Source organism: Columba livia, chromosome 1 (assembly GCF_036013475.1).
Source record: "Columba livia isolate bColLiv1 breed racing homer chromosome 1, bColLiv1.pat.W.v2, whole genome shotgun sequence".
Taxonomy (NCBI): Eukaryota; Metazoa; Chordata; class Aves; order Columbiformes; family Columbidae; genus Columba; species Columba livia.
This window is the reverse complement of record NC_088602.1, coordinates 65,679,557-65,702,372: the sequence shown is the minus strand read 5'-3', so window position 1 is coordinate 65,702,372 and position 22,816 is coordinate 65,679,557. Positions and strand designations below refer to the sequence as shown.

The 22,816-nt window shown below is 39.3% G+C and overlaps 1 long non-coding RNA gene across 1 annotated transcript; it reads right to left on the bottom strand.

Moving 5' to 3' along the window:
* Window positions 1-19,514: 19,514 nt before the first annotated feature.
* Window positions 19,515-22,060, bottom strand: LOC135578341 (uncharacterized). The gene is made up of 3 exons (XR_010469853.1): window positions 21,877-22,060; window positions 20,601-20,640; window positions 19,515-20,207 (listed from the first exon to the last, which is right to left on the bottom strand). It is a non-coding gene; the product is annotated as an uncharacterized LOC135578341 (long non-coding RNA).
* Window positions 22,061-22,816: the final 756 nt, after the last annotated feature.

Below are 22,816 nucleotides of genomic sequence, written 5' to 3'. Positions count from 1 at the left end.
ATATCCTCAAACCACCCATTTAACACCAGTATCTATAAAGATAAATGAGAAATACAGAAGAGCACTGCAGATACAGAGCTATCAGTATTCGTACTTGGACATTCAAGTGGTCAGATTTTCCTAAGTATGAATGCCTGCTTTGCTTTTTTTGGTGATGGAATGGGACTAACTGAGTTATGTACATGTCATCGGTTTTGTTAAATATTACAGTCCAAATGAAAGACAAGGCTACTCTGACTATGTTCCTCCATAATAGCACTTCCTGTGCAAAATGCTTAAATAAGGTATTTCACAGAAGATATGGTGCAAATACACGGGTAACTTCCGCAGTGAAAGCATCCAAGTCTCTAAAATCCTGCACATAAAATCAGAACCTAAAGAAACATCAATATTCCTGCCACGTTATCAGGGCTGCGACATAGCAACATCCAAGTGTCAAACCTCTATATTTCATTTGAAAATGTACTTTCTTCTGTTTACATATTCTCACAAGTTAGGCCTAAGAATGCTAGAGGGTACTTCATGTTCTCCTTTTCCTCGCTTGTCTGTACCCAGAGCCGAAAATCCCACTGTGCAGATGCCAAGCACACCTATGCTGGTTGAAACAGCCTGGAAGACCTTCCAGTAATGGAAAAATTAAGCAAAATAGCATAAGCAGAATGAAGACTGATTTAGCATGCAGTAGGGGAAGTCTTCTTGGAACCATGTAATATGATGGACTTCTGGGAAAGGAGATTAAGCAACTCTTGGCTTTATAAACCTATTACTTTCAAGATAGAACTAGCAACATATCTTGCTGAGCCATTATGTTGAACATGTGAGATTCTCTCAAGTAGTTCAGCTAGGATGTTTCAACTTTCTGCATGCTGCAAACTGGCGATGTATTTTCTTTCATCTCCATCCAATAAAACATTTCCCTGTTCAGTTGTGCAAAAATATTTTTTTTATTCTTATCAAAACAGAGAGTTTTACTTTTTGTATTTCTCTTGGTTTAGTTGACTTGGCTAACAGTACCTGATTTAAAGTACTTTTGGCAATTTGTATAGTATTTATTCAAGGGGTTTTTTTTAAATCATTCTTCTAACATCACAGTGGAAGAGTGTTAGTGCAGTCTTAAAGTATGCTATGTATGAAGGCCGTGTCTCACAAGTACTAAGGAAAAAGTGTAGCTGGGAGTGCAATATTAGCTTAGATTTCTTTTACTGAAGTTTTCTGATTTGAAAATATCTATCTAATGCATCAGCTCGCTGTTATAAGGAAGTCTGTCCATACATCAGAAGAGAAACCCACTCTTTCAACAGTTTTGAAAGTTCTGGACAGCAAGGGTGCACCTAAAGATCTTCCCCGGGTTTTTGCCAAATTGCCCCTTTAAAGACAGAAGTCCTGATTGCAGAGACAGGGGTATCACAGCTGTCAAGAAAGCATCACCACTCTGTGCAAACAGCCCTCTGCGACTGCTGACATTTTGTGTCAATCTACAGGTTTCAGGTAATTTATGTAGGAAGCATAAGCAGCAGATAACTCTCTGAGAGTTATCTCTTAGTTTCTCTCTCTCTTCTTCTGCCTTTCTGTAGAAGGATATTACAGTTACCACTGAAATAAAGAAATTCTCAGGATTATAGTGGGAGAGAAATCCCAGCTCTCAAACTGGGTCCATGAAATGAACCTTAGGGTTGTCCAGCTTCCCTCGTGCTTAGCATTTCTGATAGAGAGACAACAGTTCAATCACCTAGACAAAGGTGCACATGCCTCTCCCGTTTTTGAGAAAAATGCATTACATTTGCAATCCCAGCTATCTTTTGCAGAATGAGTTACTGATATCTATTTGTTGATCCAATATACTGTGTTATAATACCCCAGGGGCCTTGGATTACTTCTGACTTCATCTCTGCTTTATGTTCTATAAAGATGTCTGTTCCCTCAACAACCAGTGCTAACAGACCTTCCTAAAATATTGCTGGGCAAATCGCATGGCCTTCCAAATTTAATTAACTGTTCAAGTCAGCATATCTCAAATGAGTTTCTAAAATGGACCTGGGGCAAACACTGAAGCAGATGAATGACAGCGTTGCTTACCACAGTAAGTCATCAGTGCATATAGCTCAAACAATCCCTGCTCAGGCTGATGGTAAGGTAGAAATTCATTAATCCTAGTGAGGGGATGAAGGGAAAATAAGAAAAAAGAAATCTGAATGTAGCCTCCATTTCAGGAAGTCCCTATACCACAGATAAACTGGACCTGCAAGACTTCAGACACCTCTCTGATCTTTGCAGGCACAGTGTTTTGTGGCAGCGTATCGCCTGAGTTCTTCCTTGTGCTACTGAATTAAACAAAGGACTTCTGATAATATGCTGTATGGCCTGGATTTTCTTTTTTCCCAACAGCAAAAACATTATTTCAGCAGTAAAATGCATAGGAGACAGTAGTTTTGATGACTTGCTTACTTGAAGTAAAAATGCAATAACTAGCACCTAAAATTTTACTGGCTCTCAAAGCCAAGGTCAGACAAAAAGAGCCAAAGTAACTGCAGTGGCTTTATTAGAATTTTTTATTGCTCAAAGCACTAGAAACTGGGAGAGGAGAGAAACAAGAATCTGTATTTTCATTGGTTTGGAGGTTCCCTTGGGATGAAAGTGTGCATGCATCAATAAAAATCCAGCACTGAGCTCACTGCTGCACTTAGGGAGACAGCATCTGTATGGCATTATGCCACTGTGTTCATACCTCTTTTTCATTTTTTTTTTCCTTCTGTAAATAGTATCCACCATCTTTCATTTACATCTGCCCTGTTGTTTCATGTTTTACTTTGTATAACTAATAGTTTAATAAGCCATTAAAGCATATTATTGTTATTAGTTCAGTTTCTGGTCCTGTTGGTTGTGTCTCTCCAATGGGCTTGGGAACATTTCCAACTATCTGTGCTCTGCTGCTTTTGCCCTTATTGACTCTTGTGAATCTATAAAAGCAAGATCCAGGCATGCAGCTGTCTTCCCCTCCACCACACACATTTTACACAAGGAGAAAAAAAAAATACTCAGGAGAGGCAGGTGCTATGGCGTACTCTTGTCCAAGTCCCATTCTAGACAGCTGAGGACCCTGCACCCTGGGATGTACTTCAGTGCATACCCACCCCTCAGTCATGGTGAGAAAGAGGATGTGCTCATTGCCTTTAACCCAAATACTATGTCTTCAAATGATATGTCCTTTAATGGCTGGAGAATTTGGTTTCTGTAAGAATCTGTAGCCATTTTACAGCTACCCAAAGATTTTGGAGAGCCAGCTGGTGATCTGCCAGGCCTTCCATTTTCTTTGAATCATTTCTTCTTACTGAACTGAAAGTGCCAGTTATGTCCAGTAACTCTTAGTCTCTTAGGTCTTAGCAAAACCCTTCTCAGCAATCTAAAGGATAAGCTGACATGGCACTTGATTGACTTGTCCCCCTGCCACCACAGTTCCGTGATCATCATAGCCATGAGTCTCACTCCATACCAGACCTAGTCCTCAGCCTTTAACTAGACAGGCAGTGTGGTGAGCAGCAAAGCACTGGAATATTGCTGTGCAAAATGTTCAGTGGAATACAGCTGCCCGGCAGCTGGAATCCAAAGTTATCAATACAAAGTCTGTTTTATATCAAAAAAAGGAGAGTCTAATGCATTCTACTGCATGTTCTTACACAGTTTACCTGTGCATTGCACACAGAAATATATAAACACTTACATGTCTTTTGGAGCAAATATCCTTCTAGATATCTGAAACTGTGCCCATTTGCAAGTATTTTCAAGGAAATTTGCAGGTGTGGTTTGAGCCTAGTGATGCTAAGGGGCTCTGATTTCTGTTAAACACATCAAACCTGACAGGGACAGCATTTTACCATAGTACACGAACTGTCAGGAGAAGCTGACAGTTTGTCTAAGGGCTGTTGCATATAATTTTTGCAAATAAATAGGCACAAGTCCAATTTAGAAGTATACATGGCTCTTCAAAGGACATGAGGCTGTTGCCCACATTGCCTGTCCCACAGGCAATGTCTCTTGACTGGTCAGAATTTTGTGTCTCTGTGGTACACAGAGAGTGTATGCACGAAGAGAACTGCTTAGAAAAACTGCTATTTTCCATTGTGAAGAGGAAACAGTTAAAACAGTGAGCCAGAGACTTTTTCAATGTGAAAGAAACCAGTGTAACTTCTGTACTCTTATGATCTAAATGCTGTCCTGGGAGTCTTAGGGTGAGAGTGAGATCATGTGGAAGCAGAAGCAGCACCAGCAGAGAAGAGCATCCCAATAATTCACCCTAGACAACCAGAAAAAGTGATGGATGTTGCACTGACCACAATGGGTTTGAAAAGAACAGCAGTGTCATTACATCAGGCACATGTTTTGCCTCTGCTCTCAAGAAGTAACACAATTAGCTCTGAGGAAATCAGGCATCCCTCAGTGCAATTCCATTAGGTGAGATACCTGAAAAAAATGAGGTACAGAAGTGCTGCTGTCTCTTTTATTTTCATTTCTATTACTGGATTTATTTTTGTCAAGTCGTCACAAGCTAAGAAAGTCTTAAAGCAATTTTATATCTGCCTCAAATGAACAAACAGACTGATATTCCTGGGCAGAATTTTTCCGTTCATCTACCTTCCAAACTGTTGGCATTTGTCCCAAGGGGAAGTCTAGACATAGGTCTGGCAATAACTCTTCGTTTGTACTTTGCTGTTGGGAACATGAGATCATCTTCAAGCATTCAGAGTTTTAGCAAAGCTTCACCAACACTTGTTGCTTTGAATAAGCCTATTTTGAACAGTGTGATGATATGTAGAAATACTTCAGATAGCCTGAACAAATGGATATGTTAGAAGAAGCAATCTAGATGCACCTGCCCAAGGTAATGTAACCTGTTGCTGGGGTAAGTGTGCTCTCAGCAGTCATGCTACCTCTACATTAAATCTCCCTCTGTTATCCCCAGAGCTAAAGCAAGAGCTGTTACCCAAGAAGCAAGCCTGTGGTTAGGCAGGAGGCAAGGACCCATGGTAGAAATAGTGAGGTGGAGTGACACAGATGGTTGAGTGGAACAGTAGACTTTGTACATGTCCAGCAGGCAAAACAAAAAAAATCTCATCAGAGCTCCAAGACATGAGATGTAGTTATATCAGTCAAGTCTCTCACATCTCTCTCAAATCCACTTAAGGAAGCATCTGTTCAGATAAGCTGAGGGTTAACCTGAACTCACAAAAGCTCATCTCCCAACGACTGGAACTCCAAATGTTATTCTCTGTCTGATTCATTCTGTTGGACACAATGCATTACTCGTTACATAGGTACAGTGCAAACTTCTCAGGATCATAAACTCCGAGTAACACCCCTGGAAGATCATACAGTTGAAGTGACAAATCTATCCTTACAAAGTGAACATTATGGTAAAAGTGAGTGTTTAAAGTATATAAAACATATTTTAAAAAAATAGAAAGGTTCAAGTGAGGTTGATCAGTCAGTGGTAATATTTATACTGGAACAAGTGTTCTTATTAGTTTAATGGACTGTGGCTACTACCACTCTCACATGTGGTATCTGCAGTTCATCACACTAAATTCTGTTACAGACCTAATGGGCAATGCTATTGCCATGGACACACATGGCTGAATGAAAGGATCATGGATCTGAGAAGGTCTAATGAGTGTTTCCAGCAGATACTCTTCTTAAACACATTAAATAGGGCATAGAAAGAGTCAAAGTAATCTTTGATTTGTTGCTCCTTGGACTTATTTCCATTTGCTGGAATCACTTTTGAATATGTATGGAAGGACAAAGGAAAGGGGTGGGGGAAAAAAAAAAGGTGGGGTTAGTTTATAAAGGCCATGTGTTAGCAGTTGTTTTCCATACCCTTTAATATAATGAGGTGCCTACTACCAAACTTTCACTTCATCTTATCTTGTTATACCCCCAGTCTTAAACCTCTGAAGCATCAAGTAGCATGCTTGTGCCATTCACTTCAAAACAAGGCAATATTTTCACAATTCCTCTAAGCATGTGTGCTTCTTAAAATACTAGAATTAACTTCATTATCAGTGTTCAAAAGTCAAATGCTTTTTCCAAAAGCCTGTCATATAAACCACCTTTATTGAAATGGGTCTTATATGTATCCTGTAGCTCTGCTGGACTGAGTAGAACATATTAGATACACTGATTTGATAGTATCCATCCAGCCAATATAATAATGCCATTCATCATGCTGTAATACAAAGCTCCCCAATTACTTCAGAATACACAGTCACAACTCACAAGGAAAAAAATGTATAAAGCTTTTTACCTTTAGCTTTTGCAGTCTAGTTTCCATTTGGTTTACACAAAGGTTTATACCCTCTTTTATAGAGAGCTATGTACAACATACCTTTGTAATAAATAGTCTAATCCAATATATGGTATCAACATTCAACATCATAATGTGCAGAATCAAATATTTCTCAAGCTTATCATGGTAAAATTCAGGTGCCTATGCACTCATAAAAGTGAAATTATTTCATCAACAAATATGTCTCTCAAATATTAATGAGGCTATTCTTCTTCCTTAGAATCAAACATATCTGAGAGATCCAGCTGGGAGTGTTCCTTGAAAATAAAGATGTCTAAGATTTCATGCATTCATCTTACAGGGGTATTTTTCATATTTAGTGATTTGTCCCATTTCCTTCTAGCAATTTTTCTCTCTAGTAAGCTGATCTGAAGGTCAAGCATTAAAAATAAAATTAAACCTTCATAATTATAACACTTACATATTTGTAGACAATCATCCTATTTCTTCAGCTCCCAACATTATTTTCCAAGTTACAGATATTTAACTCTCTGGCTTTCCCTCAAATACAGTACTTCCTGTCTCCAACTAGAAACTTCAATACCTTTAAAATATTACTCCATGTATTTTGATTCAAAATAGCACTGCGGATGTTAACATTATCACTAATTATAGCAATAGGGATTTTCTTCATATTCCATTCATAAACAAAACAGACATATCGTATTCTTACTTGTCATAAAATGGTGGGGCTTCATTGACTGATAACCAACAAAGGCTGGTATAGTTTTTCTATTTTCCTTCTAAAAGAAATGTATTTCTAAAAGAAATGTATTGCATATTCTAGCTTGAAAACATACAAATCAGTTTTGGTTTTTGTGTCTAGTATAATTAACGTGAGTGAATTTGATCAGATGTAGAAAGTAAACTATTAAAGTTTATTTCTTATCAATAAACAATCGTGTAGTTTCATATATAGGTACATATATGTGCATACATATATATATGTATGCACACATATAAATATATATATGTAGTAATCCTAGTCCTGCAATTTTCTTCCGTGTGAATAATTCACTCAACACTGATCAGCAGGTTTTTGTGCTCCAGTAACAACGGCTCCTGTCATTAAGATAAAGGGTACATGAGGCATTTATAATGGAATTATAAAATCTATTACTAAAAGAATGATTGATTCAATTCATTACCAGCTTTCAGTACAAAATAAAAACTTCCCAAAGCTTATAGAAAAAGTCATGAGGCAAATCCAGGTGATAATAAATCTCCTGTAAAAATGCTAGGAAAATGGACTCAAGATGCAAAATTCACTCTGCATTGCCACGTTGAATAGTCTATAAATAAAACTTATTTTCTTTTTCACTAAGTAACAATTCAATGAGTTAAAATCATTCAATGTAGCTGAAAATGCTTAAAAGCTGGCTGTAGCAGAGTGCACAGTAAAGGTCCTTATTGACTGATTAGCAATTTGTTTCTACAAACACTGCACAGCAGTTGCCCTACTTTGCAGCAGGCTATTAGAGCCTAATGAAAAATGTGCATTTTCATCAGAGTTAATGGTCTCGAACAGAAGCCCTACACTTTTACAAGGCCTTATTCTGTACTTAAGTTCTGGATTCATGTCTGTGATTATAGCTGTTGTCCCTTGCTCGTATAATATCATATATGCACATCACAGAGCTTTGTATTACAGTGTGACTCCAGTGCACATGAGGAACAAAATCCATCACTCTCAGATGGTGAAGGCACTGTCCTGTGAGACAAGGAAGCCAGTCTCTGTCAGCAGATGGGCTGAGGCCTAGACAGCAAAAAGTAGAAACGTTTTTTCATTTAGCTGGGTGTTTTCTACTTTTGACATTTCAGGCTCTCACTGGACTTTAAAAACTTCAGCACAGGAAGTCATCTGCTGTGTATGACAGCCAAAGTTCAGAAGTGACATGATAAGGAGTCACACGGTAAATGAAGTTCAGGATTAATTTAAAACTGGGTTAATTAAAGGCCACTGCACAGGCTCGGGATTCAGCTGCATGGAGCAGCACAGAGTTGTGCAAGGTGCAGCACCGGGGAGGGAAAAGTGGGGTTGTGTCACAGGGAAATCTCTGCTGCCACCAGGCACAGAGCACTGGATGCCAGCACAGATAACAGCAGACCCTGTTGTACACACCCACAGTAACAAAAAGCTAACAATAATCTAAATAGGCAAGTAAAACAAAACAGGTATTATTTTATTGTTTAACAGATTATAACAAAGGCAGAGAGACCACAAATAAACAATCTTCCCAAGTCTTACCTGAGTCATCCATAATACTTTCTTCTTTTATCCTAGTACTGTACCCTATCTTAATACCATTCTCATTTCTGTAATACTAGGGAGCATGGTTGGCACACTATGCCTATTTAAAGCTTGCAAATAAGTTGCTCATTTTCACAGTACAGTCATATTTGTACTGGCAGCAAGATGATTCTCACAGTATTTGATCTGTACATATTATGGATCAATCATTGCCTGTTTCCAGGTGTGTTTTAGTAAGCATACACTGGGCTGATTTTCAGGGGAAACTGCATGTTTTCCCTCATAGGTTATTTCATGCCTAACTTGGGGTTACATGGGTCCAGATTAAGCAAGTAAATCTTTGTGTTGTCATGAGTATGTAAACACATATACGTGTATGTGTACATACATGTTATATGGTTTGTGTATATGAATCAGTAGTTTACTGATTTGGCTTCATGTGCATTGGAGCCAGTTTTCACAGGCATCTTTGGTCTGCATACACATAAATTCTGAAACATACATATGTGCCTGACTTTGAGTGCCTTAATTTTCTTTAATGTTTTCTTGTGTCCCTGAGAACTGCAATGCCTAGTGCTTATCCGGTTCTGGCTCATAGTTGAAGCGGAATTCCAAGAATCTATTATCCTAAATAATAACAGAACTGTCTGTTTTCCTCCATTTCTCTTTTCTCATTCTTTGGGGATGATTTCTGGGGTGTTCTTTGTTTTCCTGTCTTCTCTTTATTCCTCATTTTGCTTTCCACTTCTTCAGCTGAAACAGGGCTTGTGATGATAATGATGATAACAACAGCAGAATTGAATGTGGTGATTTTTTTGTGCCCTTAAGATTTTGTTTCCTGCAAAAGATTGCTATTGATTGTTCATCAAGGTATCTGCAGCAACCCATTATTTATATCTACTCCAGTTCAGACTTTTGGGAGAGAATTACGTGGCTGATGATGTGAGCAAGTGTTCTGTATCTGGAATGTTATTTTTTGATTGCTAAGCTTCCTATAAGAAAATCTTTTATTAACTTTTTAATTATTGTGCTTTTTTCTAAGGATCAAAAACTTCTGACGTTAATCTTAGTGAAATAAATATCTGTTTTCTTAAAATTAGAAACATATAAAGGGAAGAGCAATCACCCTCTCTGAATGCACTGAGCACCTCAGTAACTCAACCAGTTTCATTACTACCATCAGGTAGTTAGAGCCCATAAACACAGTTCAGGTACTCAAGTTTGCATTCAAGTTTGTATTCAAGTTTGCAAATTGCAGAGCAAATACCTACACCTGTTGATATCACATATCCTTAAGCCCTTGGGTGTGTGGAAATGTCCAAAACATCCATTTCACCTAAAACCTCCTCAAGTGTCCAACTTAAAGTGATGAGTAGTGGTGGCTAAACCGTGGTCAGAGGATAATAGATAGTCCATAATATATACTGAGCAGCATAACATACTAATTTGTCAGCTCTCCAGTCACAAGTGTCTTGGAGGGTTTCTAATGACCTGTTGGCCTGGAAACTGATAATTCAGGGCAAGGTCATTCATACTGACCACAAAAATAAAAATACCTGGACCAAACCACTGCATGCTGAAAACTCAAGCTCCTCAGACCTCTCCATAGGCACTGTTCACTCACAGTACAGGAAGCTACTGTCTTATTTTCCATTTTATTAAATTTTGCATAATAATCCAAATACAGCAAATCTTCTGAAGCTAGAATCTCCAAATATCTCAAAGTTCCGGTCTTCTCGTCCTGCCACATGGCACATTTCCACTGCTTCAGCTTCCACTCACAGATGCCATGGCTGGGTATCTTTCTACAGCAATATCTTAGAAACACACTATGTCAGTTGACAGGCAATCACATTAACTGAGAATATAAATCACATTGAGAGAACAGATTTACTCCTTCTGATTGCTAAAGTATCACCTAGTACAGTGCTTCTCAATCTCCTTTAATTAGAAGGCAAACTGATCTTTATGAAAATTGCACTGGACTACTTATGTTGGGCTGTATCTGTAGGTTTTATTTACAACCGAAGGGAAATTAGATTTAATGTTGAAAGTTCATACATTGTCTACATTTGCTAGCTTGCTTGCATATAAATTTCCATGTGTGGAAACACGTAGAGCTTTTTACTATTATAGCTCTAGTCATGTTGCACACTGACTGACAATAAGCATTAACTTGTGGCCTTCAAAGATATGAATAAAGAATTTGTCACTGATTCAAATAATTATTTGTGATATAAGCACATACACAGAGGTCTGACACATACCAACAGGACTAGAAAAAAACCCATAAGACATTATTCGAAGGTAAGGCATGTTTACATGTGGGAGCATGAATCAACATCTTAACTTGGGGCAGGCAGGAATTAGGAGGTGACTAAGTCTTGTCAGCTTTTCTTACTTTTTAAGATGAGCTGAGGAGGTTCCTGATCAAATGTACAGAGTCTTATCAACTCCCACCTCATCAAGATTAATCTTGGTCCCTTCCCCTCCTGCAAAAAGAGATCCTTTGGTTTGGTTTGGTTTGGGAAATGTTTCGGGGCTTTTTTTCATTCTAAAAAGAACAAGAACATTCTGATTTATTTTTTTTTTTTTTGTGCTCCCTTTTGGAGTAATGGGAGTAATTATTTTCCACTTCCAGGTAATGCGATTCAGTGTTTAAAAATGTATCTAAAGTCTTAAAGGGAAACTGAAGGTAGTGATCTTTGCTAGCTCTCTCCTTAATGCCTCTTCAGAGTTACTTCTAAAACTGAGTTTGGCAAAGCCACCATCCTGAACCTTCTATGCCTAAGAAATTATTTATTTCAATACATTTTGTAACTTAAAAAATAACACCAAAGGCATTTTTCCTTTTCTACTTAATAATTCACTCAAGAGAACTTGTACATTTGAAAACACAGCTTAACATTATCTCAAACTCAGCATGATTTTTATCCTTCTTGGAGGAGAAGCTCTTCAGTTCTACAATACCTGCTTTTTCAAGGTCACAGTATCCTCCACATTGACAGCACATTAAATTTATGGGAAGCCACACGTCTCAGAGAAAACTGACATGCTAAATAAGACTGTTGCTGAACTCTCTGAGAATGTAGATATATTCTTTACTTATAAGCTCTGATATTTTTTAAAAAGTGAGAGGAAGAAAAGGCTGTTACTAACCATTAACCCATTACATTTCCAGAAGCTGACATCTGGTTTTATGCTTTCCTGAAAGAATGGGAGTCACAGAATAATCTTCCCAATGGCTAATAGCTGGGCTGCTGTTCTGCAATGAACTCAGCTGACCTTAGAAGAAAAAGAAAATTACATTATGCCAGACAGAGTCCAGATGCCCTGCCTTTGCCACAATAACTCTTGCTTATATAGGAACTTAAGGATATGAGGCTGTTAAACAAAATCTCCTATGTATCATCCTATGTAAAACCTTAAAATATAGAGGAGGAATGAACGCATTATATTTTTTTTTACGAGCATATCTGCTGCTTGATTGATGTTGCTATAAGCCATCTTAAATTACTACTGTTAATTCAGTGCATTAGTCATTAATTATTTACAGTTAGACATAGAAGCATTTTTCATAAACATTAGACAAAGAAAAATGGCTTCTACTAATACTATTGTGTGTTTAATTTTGCCATATAATGTGACCTAAGTCATTAGTCACTGATGTATTTCTTTCTGGAAAAGGGAAAAAAATCAGTTATACAGTTGCCAAACAAAATTATAAAATATACTTATTTTCTGCTGCATAACAAAAGGTGACAGTCACAACAGGAGAGGCTTTCTCACGCCTTGAATCTGTGACTTTTGTCAGAAGACCAGAAAAGCCTACTTCTTCTGGTGTGGCCCTTTTGCTTCCCCTCTGCCTCCCAAAGAGCACATAACAACAATTTGCAAAGATATGTATATTAAATGGACTGCCACCCTAGCCAGGAGAAGTCAGCTGCTGCATTATGTGCAGATCAGGATCACAGACTTGCTGGGACTGGAAGGCAGCTCTGAAGACTGTCGATAGGCCAAGCCCCTGCTCAAATGGGGGAAGCTGGAGCAAGTTGCCCAAGACCATGTCCAGTTGGGCTTTGACTGTATCCAAGGATGGAGTCCCTACAAACTCTTTGGGAAACCTGTGCTAGTGTTTGACCTCCCTTTCTCTTAAAAAAAAAATATATATACATTTATTTATTTATTTATTTATTTATTTATTTAAAAAAGGAGAGTTTAAATGTAATTTCCTGCATTTCAGTTTGTGCCTATTGCCTGCTGTTCTGCCACCGGACAGCACAGAGATGAGCCTGGTGCTATCTTCTTTACTCCACTCTTCTGACCACCAAATCAGGTATTTATACACAGCAATAAGATCGCCTCAGCCTTGTTTTCTCCAGGCTAAACAGTTCCCATTCTCTTGTCTTCTCCTCACAGAAATGATGATCCAGTCGCTTAATCATCTTTTGACTCTTTGCTGGACTCATTCCAGTATGTTACTGTCTCTTTCATACTGGATCCAGTGCTCCAGATGTGTATCACCTCGCTCATCCTGCTGTCCTTTTAATGCAACCCAGGATGTTATTTGCTTTCTTTGCAAAAGGGCATGTTACTGGCTCATGGTAAGCTTCATTGCCCTCTGGGACTCCCAGGTCTTTCTCTAACATGACAGCAAAGCTGCTGTTGTGCTATTGAAAAATTGCCATTGGAAGGATAGGATTCTTACAGTATTCTCGAACCTAACAAGTGCTTTACATTTTTTTTCCCTTCGTTGTGGGGAAAAGAAAAAAAAAAAGCTCTCTCGTGAACACATTTTGTTATTACTCAAGCTCAGTGCCCACATGCCCCTGCTCTGCCTGTGGGTAGAGCTGGATGGGGCTCTTTCATCTTTCAGTATGCAAGTTATGATGAAGCATGAGTGGTAATTTGCTGTCTTTAATAAACAAATAGGTGAGTGATGACTGTGGAAAGAGTGTAGGCAAGTTATGGTTTGCCTGGAGGGATTTAATTTCTCTGCTGAACATTCTCATCCAGTATCTGAGCTTTATAGCCCAGTGACTAATCTTCCTGAACACCAGGCTGCTTGTAACAGGTTCTGGAGGTTCCTATCTGGAGTATACAGCACTACTAATTAGTGAATCCACAGAACATCTGACATGTGTGGTTCCTAAATGAACATGATTTATTAAGCTTTTTTATTAATGCCTTTTGCAGTCAAATATGCAGAGAGATTATGGGTAAAGCCATTGGCTGCAACTAGGATGAATAATTCATCTTATAAATAAGCCAACAGAGAGTGGGATATAAATCAAGGCATCTGCTACATGTCACCTTAAGTCTAAAGTAAATTTTTGTTGTCTTTGGTTGAATGCTGTGTGGTCCTTTAGTAAAGTGCATCATCGTGTTTCCAGAAATGTCCAAATACTGTATGATATAGAAGGAATTAATTGATCCAAATGTATTTCAGTAAAGCCTTTGATACTGTTTCCCACAGCATTCTTCTGGAGAAACTGGCAGCTCATGGTTTGGACAGGTGTGTTTTTCACTGGCTAAAGAACTTGCTGGATGGCTAGGCACAAAGGGTTGTGGTGAGCAGAGTTAAATCTATTTGGTGGCCAGTCATGAGTGGTATACCCCAGGGCCCCATATTGGGGCCAGTTCTGTTTAATATCTTTATCAATGGTCTGGATGAAGGCCAAGAGAATCCTCAGTAAATTTGCAGACAACACCAAGTTGGGTGCCAGTGTGGATCTACTGGAGGGCAGAAAGGCTCTACAGAGGGATCTGGACTGCCTAGATTGATGGACTGAGGCCAATTGTATGAGGTTGGCAAGGCCAAGTGCCGGGCCCTGCACTTGGGTCACAACAATCCCAGGCAGCGCTGCAGGCTCAGGGAAGAGCAGCTGGAAAGATGCCTGGGGGAAAAGGATCTCAGGGTGTTGGTCGACAGTCAGCTGAACATGAGCCAGCAGTGTGCCCAGGTGGCCAAGAAGGCCAACAGCATCCTGGCTTGTAACAGGAATAGTGTGGCCATCAAGACTAGGGAAGGGATTGTCCCCCTGTACTCAGCAATGGTGAGGCCGCACCTCGAATTCTGTGTTCAGTTTTGGGCCCCTCACTATAGGAAAGACATTGAGGTGCTGGAGCGAGTTCAGAGAAGGGCAATGAAGCTGGTGAGGGGTCTGGAGCACAAGTCTGATGAGGAGCGGCTGAGGGAACTGGGGCTGTTCAGCCTGGAGAAGAGGAGGCTGAGGGGAGACCTTATTGCTCTCTGCAACCACCTGAAAGGAGGTTGTAGCATGGAGGGGGTTGGTCTCTTCTCCTAAGTACCAAGTGATAGGATGAGAGGAAATGATCTCAAGTTGCACCAGGGGAGGTTTAGATTGGATATTAGGAAAAATTTCTTCCCATAAAGGGTTGTCAGGCACTGGTACAGGCTGCCCAGGGAAGTGGTGGAGTCACTATCCCTGGAGGTGTTCAAAAGACACATAGATGAGGTTCTGAGGGACATGGTTTAGTGCTAAAGTTAGGTTATGGTTGGACTTGTTGATCTTGAGGTCCTCTTCTGTTGGAGCAATAAAGGACTCAGCAAACAATTCGATTCAATGTGAATCACGCTAAAGCCATTTATTGCAGAAACAAGCCTCCTTATATATGCAACTATATTCTAATCACGCGTCCACGCTCCAAGCATGGATTCGCTAAATGAGCATCATGGGCTGTCCATGCACAGGAGTCTCACTGATGATACGTCCGATGATTCACGCCACGCCAGGACCCTGCTGATTGAGGAATGCCCCTCTTTCTCACAGCAGATTCTGTTCTCAGCTTCTCGAAGCAGCCTTGAGATTCCTTTAAGCCTGACTAATTCAACAACATATCTTTATCTATCAAAACCCCTCCACACTCTTCCAACCAAAATTATTCTATGATTCTGTCTTATGAAGTACAAGTTGCAGTGATCAAATGACTGGTTTTTACAGACAAATATCAAGAAAAATAATATTTTCTACAATAATATAGTGCTAATATTTGTCTAAGTGCATAATTAATTTTCTGTCTGTAGTGTCTAGTATATGGCTATTGCTGGATTGGATTTGCCCATGTTTTTAAAGCAAAGGACTACATAAGGACTTGTCTGTGTTAAAATGTATTAATGTAATGCCCTTGATTGTAAAAAGACATAGACATGAATAAGAATATGGATTGATGTCACAGACAATGGATACATTATAAACAGATTAGGCAGATGAACAAAACAATAACAGTGCCCAAAATTTGAAAGACACAACCCTGAGTGTTTCCCTGATCACACTGATGGAATTCAAGTAGGAACCAAGGAGACACTTTGGCTTTCTTCTTACTATACAAATTTCTTCTTACTATAGCACTAACAATAGTTCATGTGTCAGACCACCCAGCCACTGGTTCTGTAACTGTCCAGAAAGACAAAGAGAGAACTGTACAGGAGAAGTGATGCTTCCCAGAATACACCACCAATGAATTGTGAATTAGGTGCTGGTCTATTTCAAAGGCGTGCTCTGACTCTGAGGGAAGACAGGACCTGCTCACAGTTTTCTGCGTTTAATTACATTTTGCTACATGTCCATTGACAATCATGGATGCAAGAAAGCTAAACAACATCATTGCCATCTGGAGTTACTTTGTGCCATGAAGATGGGAACAGGAGAGATAAAAAGCCTCAAAAGAAGATCACATTTCTTGATTGCTCTCTCTTAGTATAGCTGGTGACTAATGGGAGCTAAAGAAGGTATGACAATATACATTTAGACTGTTACCTGTTTTGTCTTCAAGAGGTTTGTGCTATAGGTCTTTAAATTGCACAGTGAGTTGTTAAAGTTGTATTTCTGATGTCTGGTCCTTTAAAACTGTCTAGCAGTACAAAGCTAGTTGCAACATTATCTAAATGGTAATACAAAGATCTCTTCAGAGGCCTCTTCAGACATTGAAGCATGGTGGTTCCAGCCCTGCTCTGCCCACAATCAGAAGGATGTAGATAGAAGCTCATACAACATAGGTGTTGGAAGTTACTCTGGAGTACAGTTCAGGGAAAAAAAGTTAAAGACCTGGGCAGTGCAAAGTATTCCAGCTCACACTTAAGGATAATATCTTGGGATATAGGTTGGGATAAAGACTCCAGAATCAGCTCATATTGAGTAACCACTTGCTTTTCTTTTGGTCTGAGAAAAAAAAAAAAAAAAACGCCAGCTTCTCTTGGCTAGTTAAGGCCATAAAAGACTGAGCCTCTTGTCATCACTGCATGACAGCTGCCATTGACAGTGAATGACAGTGTTCATATTAAAGCTATATAAAAAACCTCACTGTGATGATTTTTAGAAACACTCTGAAGAGCACTTGCATTCTCGTTGTCTGTCAGTACAACCATGAACTTTGCTTTAAGCTGTAACAAGCATTTGCTATATGCTGAAATCCAAGAAGGACGTGGCTTTCCAGCACAGAGGCTGCCAGTGCCACTCCTGTGCCTTGCCAGGAGATCACAGGACCCCATCCCATTCACAAAAAGACAGTTGTTTATCTTGACTGCTTTAAACCAGTAAACTTTTCTTGTGCCCTGTGGGAGAAAAGAGTCTAAGGAGACCACATGCAGGCCTGTGCTTCTTTTCACAGCAGCATAAGTCATGCTGTGGGCTTAAGCAGCTCATGTCATCAGCTTACGTGCTTTATTGGTTTTGGCAAAGAGACAGAAGAATAGGAAAATCTTCAGGACAAAGCAGAAATATTAATGTGAGAGGCACTAGATTCCTGCCACTTTTTTGATAAAAATGAGGAACATAAGCCCTCTCTACCCCCATTCAGATACATGAGGAGCAAATTGCAGTAACCTCTGGACTGGTTACTGGGTTATGGATTATGGGGATATGAATAATCTGAGACTAACTATAATTTCAAGTATGATTTACTTATTTCTTTCTGAGAACTTTCTATTCAATCTTACGTATCTGTCAGGCATCATCTAGTTCATAGTTGTCTTTGAAAATATTCAGCCGAAATGGATATATGCATTCATACATAATCTTATTTAGAAAACAAGACAGTGCTCATTATTACAGTCATGACCAACACTAAATGTATTAAACATCCTCTATGCAGGTTTCTTAAAATTTTTAAACAATGCTGCAAAAAGTAGAAGTATCCTAAGAATTATCTAAGAATTGTCCTAATAATTATTAGAAGTATCTAAGAATTATTAGAATAAATATATATTAAGAATAAATATTCCAAGGATCACTCTATGCAGGCTCTAGAAGAAAGCAATTATTTTTTAATCCAGCTCAGCAGATGATTTCTAGTATTTTACAGTAGTAGGACATATGTTCTCCTTCACAGTATAGGCCTCATCTTCCTAGTAAAATCTGATGACAATTCATTTCTTCTTAGTCTTCCTACAGCACACTATGCGAATTGTCCACTACATCTCCCATTTGCAATTAAAAAGCATCTGCAGTACCTACTGCAAATTCATAGACTGGTAAAGAAAAACTCTTTAGTGATCTTTAGATAGGAATGATGGCACCAAGCCACCTACCTTCTTTCTGTTGGTGCACAAGAACTCCTTAACAAAACACTGCTGACTGGAACTCTGGTCAGGACAGTTGGAAAGAAAATGTTGAGTGAACCACATTTCCTTTCCATTACCCTGGAGCAACACCTTCAGCTCAGTTACAAAGCCAGGCTCCTGCTAGGTCCAGCTCTAGTAAGTCACGCAGTTACGTCAGCAGCTTTCTGCTCCTACGACCCACTGGAGTCTCCCAACACAGATGAGTGATCTCAGGGAAATTCAGTGCGCCAAGCTCCCCTCAGCAGGGATAGATGTTACAGAAGTCTGGGAGGCAACAAAAATCTTGTCACAGTAGCACCATGCACTGAGAAGTTTCCAGGAGTGCCTCCTCTTTGGGGAGGTGGATTACTGTGTGTCTCCAGGTTTGACTTCACTCTCTCCAATGTCAGTATTTCATTTCCTGTACTCTTCAGCAGCTCTCCATGTGGTTGACATGATGTTAATCCGAACAAGAATTTTTTGAAGTGAGTACATAGCACACAAGGTTTATTGTGGGGCTTTCCTTGAACTCAGCATCACTGATGTTTGCTTTAAAAAGTTATCATCTTTCTGCTCTTTTAATGAACCTTGGGTTACAAGTCAGAGGCAAAATCTGCAATACAAGTTTGAGCATTTCTAAATTTCATGGTGTAAATCAGAAGAACAGGGTCAGACATCCTGGCATCCTACATAACTAATGGATAGTATTAGTCACCGTTCCAAAGGACAGTCCAAAAATATCCCATACAGTGCACAGAAAGCCAAGAAATTATAGCTAATTGAAGTTCCCACCTCCTCCCTAGAGTTTAGACACGGTATTAGGTGAGGTGCTCTCTCCTAGTGGAAAGTACCTTGAGATGCTTTCAGGAAGAGGTAGCCTTAGGTCCCAAATCATGTCAAAATTGCGTGTTTTCAAGGAGCAGGTCCTTACCATATGTCTATACAATGCTCTGAGTGAGAGAAACATCCATGAAGCCACTGCAGCTCAGCAGCCCATAAGACAGGAGACTTCAAGGCTGAGAAATGTAAATACCTTACTTTGTAACCTACTGATTATGACGCTAACCTGGAACATGGAAGGCCTGGAATCCATTTTACAGGGTGAATAAACCCCTGTAGTCTTGCCAAGTTGTCTCATACTATCTGGACTACAGTAATCTTGTAGGGCACAGAAAATTAAAAATAAATATTCTGTGGATCTTCACAGCACTGGTAGAAAAGTCACCTGCTACTCTAAACCACATCTGATACTCTGAAAATACCTTCCGTTTCCATGAGATCTCACTGTGGAAAAGTAAACTCAATCATTACAGTAAAGATACTGTGGTGAGTCGCTAAGATAGCATAAAAATACTACTTCTATATTCACTCTCCATAGCAGTGTTGCAATAGCCTTTAAAAATTGAAATACTTGTCTGAATTATGAAAAATACAATATCTCTATTACTCTCATCCTTGCTGGATGTAAGGAGAAAGATGAATATTTGGACCAGATCTGTTTATTATACTGCCAGTAAGAAAACTGTAAATTAGAAAGCAATAAATTATTTTCACAGCAGCCCCAAAACTCTGGACTAAACTAGACAATTCTTGAATATGTCTGTTGCATTCTTTTAGTAAGCAAGATTGCTCTGCTGAAAAAAAGAAAATCCTCTTTTTATAAACTTCCAGCCAAAGCACTTAAAAAAATAAAAAAATAAGATAAAAAAACACTGCAGAAAGAGCTGATGTTCTCTTTGTTTGCAAGTGCAGTGAACAACTAGTTCATGGGTAGGCTGCAGAACATATTTTAATTCACCCCTACAGAGGCTGGTAAAGCAGCATTTTTCATAATAATTGTTTATATTAATTTAAACCCACAAAAATAGACATGCTTGTTACTTTCCTTTTCTCTGCGACCATAATTTATTTTTGATCTGTATATTGGGCATATGTGAAGTAGTATCATGCAGGAGACTTGTTTACCTTTTTCTGTCTAGCTTTGCAAAAGCATCTGCACTCTGTAAATCTCCTCTTCATTCCAGCTGCATTCTTCTCTAAGGCAAGAAAAAGGCCTATAAAATGTTTAGAAAGTTAATTTTGAACCAGTACCAGAATGGCTCTTAAGAGCAAGCCTGTACTATAAAATTCTGCTTCCAGCTACAATTTGTTGATGTCTAATGGCCATCTAACAATTAGAGAGTCTATAGCCACATATGAAAGAAAATGGATATACAAAGAACTCTCAATGTTTCCATATCCCAGCTAGCAATAGCTTCAATTCAAAATGTAGCTCTCCAAACATATGTCAAAAAATTGAGAGGACGGGTCAGGGGGGCAGTTGTTTGCGTCACCATAGGTTTCGCTAGACAGAACGCATTAAGAATATTTATGAGTCGAAGGAGCAGAGTCGCCTGTAATGCAATTGCAGCTCATTTAATTGAGAAAACAGAATGAAAAACGCTTACCTCAACATGTCTGCTTAAGCTGTCTTCTGATTTACTCCATCTGTATCAATGCAGGAAGTCAAAGAGGCAAATTGAATTTATGGACCAGTGGAAGATAAACCAATTTTCTCTGCAGAATCCCGTGTAACATAGCTCATACCTAAGCTGCCTCTTCTGTTTTCACATCAGTCACCATACACAACATTTCACAAAGCAGTAAACCAATTTAAATGATCCATACGTGTGAGCTACTGCACTGCTCACGTGCCATCCCTGCGGTGCAACTTTGCTCTTTGTACAACCGCTGCGGTGGCACAACTCACCATCTCAGCCCTCTGCCCAGGGTGAGGGTCCCAGCACAGACATTCACACCCTTCTCAGGTCTTGATAGGTTCATTAAGGACCCATCAAGGTGGTGGCCCTCCTGATCCCCTCTTTTCCTGTGAGTCTGTTCGCTTGTGATGTCCAGCTATCAGGGCTAACGAGTGCTAGCAGTAATCGCCTAGTACCAATTTAATAACACCTTTGCCCTACCACTACACCAAGTCTTTCTCTTACAGTTAACATAAACACATGTGCCTTTCAGGGTTGCTTGTTGTAAATGGCTTTTTCAATTATCTCAATTAATTCCAACTGAAAAGCAACAGTGTGTCAAAGAAAAAGCTTTAATGTAAACAGGCATGTAGTCAAAAATACAGCTGACACAGCAGAAGTTTTTCTAGACTTGGCATTTTTCTGACAGAAAATGTCAGACATTAAAGAACTTAAATGTTCTCAGCAACATGTTGATAAAACATCCAACAGACCTCAGTAGTAGGCAGCTCCACGGTCAGGGAGTTATATTTCTAGGGATCCCAGGAAGTGCATTTTGCTTTTGAAACAGATTTTGAAATATTTTCTTTCAGAGTGTACCGTGATGGGAATCTAACCCAGGACCTTCACACTCACAGCAGCTTCGAGGTCCCTTCCAATCCCTAACATTCTGTGATTCCGTGATTCCTCACTTTTGAGCCAGACGCAGGGCACTTTGGGCAGCATTGCTTGGTTGTCCCATACACACCAATGTGGAGGGCAAATGAGAGTTAATCTTACCATTGCAGTAAATCCTAATCCCCTCAATGTCTGCTATGAACACACAAGGTATGCATAGTAAATAACACATCCTCCTAAAAGTTGCTCTCTAGAAACATGGTCACAGCAGAATAATGTATTGCTTAGTACCACTGGTATACCAATAAGATTATTACAGTCTTATTTTAAATTATTTATCTCCCAGAGTTTTGTTTTAAAATAAAACCTGTTGTTCTCTTTCTTTCCTTCCCATGATCCTCTGCTTCCACAACTGTTTGAACTCAGTATTTGAGCCATGTGAGGTCCTGGAACATCTGTAGAGCAAGAAGATATTTAGTGTAAGAGAGTAGTCACAGCACAGCTAAGATAAATAGTGAATAAACTTAGCCTTAATGCTGAGCTAACGTGGATGTGACATGTCTGGCTGGGTCAGCATATATGCAAAACTCACTCTCTTCTGCTTGAAGACCACACAAAAATACTATATTGCAGATATACTCTCAGTTCCTTCCTCAAAAGACTAAAATCACATACATAGCAGGAAAACAAAGGCACTACATATGTCAAAGTACAGACCACTGGGGAATCTGTCTCTGATTTATAAAATCTATGAGAATTAGAAACTCTTTGGACTTTTCCCTAACAACCAGGTGTGTTTTGGATGCCCAGTTTCTACTGCTTTTACTGAAAGCATGGCCTTCTCTGCTGTACCTTCCCATGTACCTTATTATAATTTGCCTCATAGTAGGCTCTTGGCTGAAATCCTGAAAGTAATGGACCCAGACACCAAGCTACGTGCTTTGAAGTACGTATTTTGCTGACAGGGAAGGTCATCTTGATGACAAGGTCATCTAACAAACATTCGTTGTAACCAAAACAAAAGTGATCATGAAGTTGCTTCAGGGACTGGAAAACTTAGAAGGTCCAGGGTCTTTCCTCTTTTTTTGGCCTTTATTCAGTAGAAAGGGAAATGAGACAGGAATAACGAGCAGAGGGGCGTGCTGGAACTCAGATGTTACTGGGACATCTGTGGAGCTGTGGTTTTGCTCTTGGAAAGGGATGCTAAACCAGAGTGTGGGCCAAGTTCCCTACAAGCTGCCTGGTGAGTTAAAAAGGGCTATTTTGCCAGGTTCACCACTAAGCAGAGTGACCTCAGCTGCTTTACA